Here is a 7,022-nt window from a genome sequence, read left to right as displayed (position 1 = left end):
GTAGCGAATGCTTCATACCATACATACTTGCTGAAGTTGAGTATTGGAGACCCATGCCTGTCAATCTTCCTTGCTCTGACACACAACCTCTGATGGTCTGCATTTAGAATAATTGCAAAGTTTGCTCCAGCAACTGAAATTATTTTTAGTTTTATGGCTTGAAATAGTGGAGATCCCCTCTCATATGACACTCCCTCTCATTGCTGGTTTTCTTTCAACAACGTCCTTCTTGATGATTTGATTATCAAAAGTTCCTGTGTCTATGGGACTGCAGAGCACAGCTTTTATAATTTCTATGTAGTGACAGATGTCACCTATCAGGTATTTTCATAGTTATTGTGGCGCTATGTAATTTCATGGTTGAGGTTTAACTTCTTAGAATTTACTTTTTAAAAATAGCAGAATGAGATTTACTGAATCATCTTCTATGAAAAGTGGAATGAAAGAAAAAACAACAACAACAATGGTTTCTGGCTAAAAGCGTTGTACTCTCTGGACAGTGGTACCATAGAAGCACAGTGGCAGTAGGCTACTATAGGGTTCTTTTAGCTGGCTTCTAAGAAGCTACTTGCCTCCCCTGTTGCCATTCTTTGGTAACAAAATGGCAATATTTGTAAAGTCAGAGCATTATAGCTGCCCAAGTGCAAAAGAGGTGAAATAGTGGGCCTTGTGGGATTAGCTGTCCAAATAATGAAAATGTTTTATATATTTAATAATAATAAATTATACTCATTTCATCAATGGGAAGGATAATAAAAACTCCAAAATTGCTACGTTATAAAAAAAAAAAATCAGTCATGCTATGTACTATAACCCTCCCATCAGTTTTGCTTGTTTTGTAAGGGGAGGATGTTGACATATGTGAGAAGATTGTGGTGAGGACAATCTCTACTATTAGGCAGTCATAGTAATACTATGACTATTGCATTACACTGTAAATGTGGTCCATGAGGAATCAGGTGTACAGAGAGCTCAGTATGTTTGAACTGTGGTAGAAGAGAATGACTGTAGTATTGTCACATCATTGCCATCATCAGCATCACCATACTCAAAAGCCATAGCAGCATCACTTCCTCCATCACCCTAGTATGTTTCCTTTCTCTCTTCTCTTACTGTTTTGCAATACGCTCTCATACTTGGCTACTGCTCTAGTGAAATTTCCACAGATATCCCGTGCTACAAACTTCATCCTGATCCATTTTTCTACCAAAATAAACTCTTTCCATTTTATACAAAGACTTAAAACCTTTTCCTCCTTATGTTTCTCCCCAATATATGCAACACTGGATTCCCTATCATGTATTTCATTATTTTATTTATTATCTTATGTAATTTCTTCCATTCTCCTATTAACCACTTTTATTTGTAAATTACTTGTTTATCCCACTCAAGAATGACTACTTGCCTCTGAAAACACTGCCAATGGCCAGGGTAATGTTTTCTTGGGTACTATAGCCTTTCCTGTTGTGTGACCCAGATGGAGTCGATAAAAAGGTAAGAATACTTTGAGGGTAACTTTAAGCCTGAGAAATCTTTAAGGAACAAAATAAAACTTACCATGAGACATAAGGTGGTAAGAAATATAAACAATGGGAAACAGTTTTGTGTGTAGATGTGGGAAGCAAATCCAGAGTCAGAGTGCAGGAGGTAGAATTGATTATAGATGGGTGTCTACCTATACTTAATGATCAGCCATAGGGGAATGCTAGAAGGTACCTTTTTGGGAGGTCATGTTTTACAAAACCTACAGGAGCTGATACTAAAAACATATAGTGAAGTCTAAATCACTTTACTGTGACGAATCTATTTATAAGTAGCAGAAGCCCATGCATACTCATACATCTATGGTTTTCACTCCCATTATGGACTAGGAATTTTAAAACTGTTTTTTTAAGTATTTTATTTATTAGAGAGAGGGAGGGAGAGAGAGAGAGAGAGAGAGAGAGAGAGAGAGAGAGAGAGAGAGAGAATGGGCACGCCAGGGCCTCCTGCCACTTCAAGTGTTCTGCAGACACATGTGTCATTTTGTGCATGTGGCATTTATGTGGGTACTGGGTAATTGAAGCCAGTCCATCAGGCTTTTCCAACAAGTACTTTTTTTTTTTAATTTTTTTTTATTTATTTATTTGAGAGCGACAGACACAGAGAGAAAGACAAAGAGGGAGAGAGAGAGAATGGGCGCGCCAGGGCTTCCAGCCTCTGCAAACGAACTCCAGATGCATGTGCCCCCTTGTGCATCTGGCTAACGTGGGACCTGGGGAACCAAGCCTTGAACCGGGGTCCTTAGGCTTCACAGGCAAGCGCTTAACCGCTAAGCCATCTCTCCAGCCCTCCAACAAGTACTTTTAACCCTAAGTAATCTCTATGTAGCCTGTAAACTCCCTTTAAGGTTATATATGACATATAACTTATATATCTTATACATATGACTTATAAGACTTTAACACATCAACTCTGATGGGCTTAAAAATAAATATATCTCCATGAAATAATAATAATAAGATATAGCATAAGTGTGTATAAATTTCTTTTAAAAGCTACTGCTCAAATTTAGTTTTATCACTATTTTAATTATTTTATTTTGAGAAAAAAAACAATGTAATATCTGTTCTGGAATACTGTTTTTAAATCATTTTCTTTCTGGTAGCCACTGAAGCTCAAAGAGGCTGAGCATCTGTGAATAAACTGGTATAGCTTGGAAAAATGTATTATTATATCTTGGTCTGGGGCCTAAATTTCTGCACTCATCACCTAGCCCACATGTGGCAGTATCTGATTAAGATTCATTGAGAGAGCCTAAGGGTGACTATTAAGCTCAGAGTTTGGAGTAGTCACTAATGGTATCTCTGCATGCCTTTAGGACCAGGCTCACCTTTATATTAACAAAGTTTATTTCATTTCTGTGGCTTGGATTTTACAAATTCTATAATTGTATCAGACAGACTTCATGTAGAAAATGGTAGTTTAAAAATAAATTTGATATTTTAAATGGAGCCAATCACTCTTTTAAAATATTTTTTATTATTACATTTATGAAAGAGAGAGAGAAGGTACATGCCACTGGAAAAGAAACCCAAACACATGCACCACTTTATGTGTCTAAGTCTACAAGGGTGCTATAGGGAATTGAACCCAGTCCATAGGCCATGCAGCAAGCAACTTTAACTGTTGAGCCATATCCCCAGCCTCAATTCACTTTTCATAACAAATATATGGGAATGAATTTCATGTAATATTCTCTCCTTTGGAGAGAGAACGACTGCTTTTTCAAGGCTTCATGGTATGGGATCCTTCAGGGGAGCTATATTCTTATTACTGAATATTTAAAAGCAATAATTTCAGGATACTTAACCTCACAGATTTTCTAATAAGTAAAATTAAATAAAAAACACCCTAAATGCAGTGGGTGTAAGCCCTTCCTGTGCAATTATCAAGTACTAAGTAGAAACTTTAATATTAGCATTATCTTTTATGCACCAGTGAGTGGGATATTATTTAAATCAATATGACATAAGAGGATATAAATAATTCCTAAGTGTAAATTTAAACCAGAATTTCAGCCAGTTTGAAATCAGTAAGTATTATCAATTCCCTATTTCCCAGTGTATCATTTATTATCAGCCTGAAGATTTTTTCCAAAGAGATTAAATTAGCATTAGGGCAATGATTCACATTATAAATAAATACAAATATTGCTATTCTGAAAGTCAAGTTGAAAAGAAAGTAAATAAATTGGTGTGGCATCAAATTTCATCTTCCTGAGAAGAGCTCAGACACAGCTTCAAGCATAAGTAATCCTCCATAGCTTCTTTTGCATGAAAAATAAAATACATAAAGCAGGAAAATGTACTTTTGTTGTCTACTCTTCTAGACAGACAAGCTGAGGAATGGAAATAGCTGTGTCTTAAGAGAAGTGCTGATAAGTTTCTTGCCACAACTGAATCAAAGCATGAGAGAAGCCAGCTCTACTGAAATGTCAGGGGGAGCTGGCTAACATGAGCACCTCATTTGGCTTGTAGGTAGGGACCCTTCTAAAGACAACATCCTGAATCCTTTGTTTTCAAGAAAACCGTCCTTCTGAGTAAGTATGAACTGAGTGTATAGTGTAAGAATTCAAATATGCTGGATAAATGGGATCGTTTCTTATCTAAATTGTGTCCTTGGATGACTTATTGCATTTTGGATCTAGAAAATACATCACAAAGAAATGACCAGAGTAGGCTTCCCAACTCATATCCATGTGGGAGATTGACAATTCCTCCAGCACTGGGTCTGGGACCACAATGAGCTCCTGCCTACACTTTATGGCCAAGTACCCTCTGAGCAGCATTTGAAGGTGGCCTCAAATAATCCTCAATCTAGAATGTTTGTCCTTGAATGTCTGCTGCCAGGTCCTTTTAACAGCAGCTCTATTTGAAAGAAAACAGGACATAGTTAACAGATTTAATAAAGTTGTTTTAAACATGTTACACTGGTTGCAGCCACATGAGACAGAGAACAGTGATGAGGATCTCAAAATGTTACTGCAAATGAAGGTGATCAAGTGGTGACCAACGGTACAAGAGAGAGGAAGAAATCTGTGTGCTTCCTGTGAAGGACTGACAAATTAATGCGATTATTTGATCTCCAAATTCCCAGAACGGTTCAGAGACTTCCTAGCACTAAGAGCATTTAATTCAGAGAAACTGAGTGAATGTTTGTTCATGTTGCAAATAATATCAGGATATCCTTTTCCTGCCATAGAGACTCCTCCCTCTCTCCTCCCAGTCTACCTGCATTGCAGAGGAACAGACTAAATCTTTAGGAATAAATTAACCAGTCAGGCCTATGTAGGAGGTATCTAGTAAAGTTGAATTTTGAAGACTAAAATAAAGTGATTCAAAATCAAAAGAGGCTCAAATGTTGGGGTGAGGAGCACCTCATCCATTTTTCACTGCTTGTGAGAAGCTAAGCATATGTCCCCAAGCAAGAGATCAGAGATGTACTTAAGGAAATGCCATGATCCCAGTGTGGTAGCAAATCCTACAAGCACTGAAGTTTATGTCCCATTTCAAAAACATCAGTCCACATAGTTCTTATCACTGAGTTGGCAAATCTGCCATGAGCCCCCACAACATTCCATTTTCCCATCTACCCTCTTTAAGTATAAACGCAGTCAGGAATGCCCATGTTTTTTTTTTTATTTCATGTGGGTGTGGTATATGTGCACATGTGTCTGCATGTTCGTATGCATGTGGGGAGTGCACATTTACATGTGTGCAAATGGAGGCCAGAGTTTGATGTTGGGTGGCCTCTTCAATCAACTTCCATGTTACTTATGAGACAGACTCTGCCACTAAACCCAGAGCTCCCTCATTCAGATAGTCTAGTGAGCTGGCTTGCCTCAGGCTTCCTCCTGTCTGTGTCTCCTAAGCACTGATATTAGAGGTATACCATCATGTCCAGCACTGATATGGGTGCTGGGGACGTGAACTCATGTGCTCATGCTGGTGTGGCAAGCATTTCACTGAGTTAGATGTCTCCCAGCCTGAATGCACAAGCTTAAGAGAAAAGTTTTCCCAAACTATGGAAATGCTAACACAACAGCAACCACAAATGTAAAAGCAATGAGTTGGTACCAGGTTATTCAAGAAAACAGCACTCTTGCTTGTTTCCCCAGTTATTATTAGTTTTGGTGAAGGAGATAGACACAGAGACCAATCAACCCCTACCAAACCAGATATCCAGAGACACAGAGGCTCTCAAGACTTCATCACTGAAGCAGACCTAAAATGAACCCAACATTGCTCAGGGAAATTTGCAGAAGAGGATGCAGAAATTATGTCAGAGCCACACATTGAATCATGATACACAGAGACATTGCCTCCTGCCCATAACTGATGGCTAACTCCACACTGCACAACCCATATTCCCCAACAAGGAGGGTCCCTGTGGAGCTAGAAGGACAGGGAGGAGACTAACAATGGTACCAACTTGCCTGTATTCACTGAGTACAAAACAAATAAAAAAGAAAAGAAATGAGCTGAACTAAACAGGTAATGCAGGCAAGCAGAACACTAAAATGTGCTCCATAAAATCTATTGCTGTGGCAGAAGAAAGATATGCATGGGGAGAAGGAGATGATGGCAAAGTCAAAATATTCTTCCTGAAGTATAACTATGGGTGATGTCTTATAACATCAACAAAGAGACACAGGTACTAGGATACCAGAGCACATGCATAAAATATTAAAACATGTAACAGAAAGGACATAAAGTTACTTAAAATATAGAATACTCAAGCTATATGGGAGATAATATATCACTTGTGTTTGGAAAGAAGGACTCTTCCTAGAATAGACAGGAGGAATTGGGACTGCTGTGTTTTTGACTTTTTATATTGTGGGCATGCGTTTTCTTAATAAACAAATAAAACAGATTTTTTTTAGGTTTAAGTTAACAGTGAATGTCTCAGTTTGCAAGGATATATCAGAGGCTTACTCAGGGTTGAATTTTCACATTGTTACTAGCTATACTTCTGATGGTCTCTCTATATAGGATAAGGCCACCCAGAGTCTGAGCTGATACAAAAGGCTGCATGTTAGCTTAGTCAGCCTTACAGGTAAATCTAAAGGGCATATGACATCACCTATGATTCTCAGACCAAAGTCTGGGGACTTATGCATAACATCAGGGTAAACCTATGGCTTTTTTTGATAATTGATACTCTCAAGTCTAGTAAGGTTTACTCCTCTCCCCATCTTCTTTTCCATGTTTATGGGCTACATGTTTCTACCTAGATAGGCACCTGTAGGTAAAGGTCACTCTCCACCTTTGTTTCCATGACACACTTTGCCTTTAGGCCATTTGGAGGATAAGATTACTGGCTGACCAAACTGTGAGATCTCCTGCTCAATACTGAGCTTGGCAGCTGCACTCTCCCCATGGCCAGATTCCAAGATAGTCACCATTGCTACTTCCTAGGCACTCTAGGGACACTTGGGCCCCAGGGCTGAACCTAGCCTTCAAGCTATCCCTTGTTTT

Source organism: Jaculus jaculus, chromosome 15 (assembly GCF_020740685.1).
Source record: "Jaculus jaculus isolate mJacJac1 chromosome 15, mJacJac1.mat.Y.cur, whole genome shotgun sequence".
Classification (NCBI taxonomy): domain Eukaryota; kingdom Metazoa; phylum Chordata; class Mammalia; order Rodentia; family Dipodidae; genus Jaculus; species Jaculus jaculus.
The sequence above is the reverse complement of the archived record's forward strand: the minus strand, read 5'-3'. Positions refer to the sequence as shown.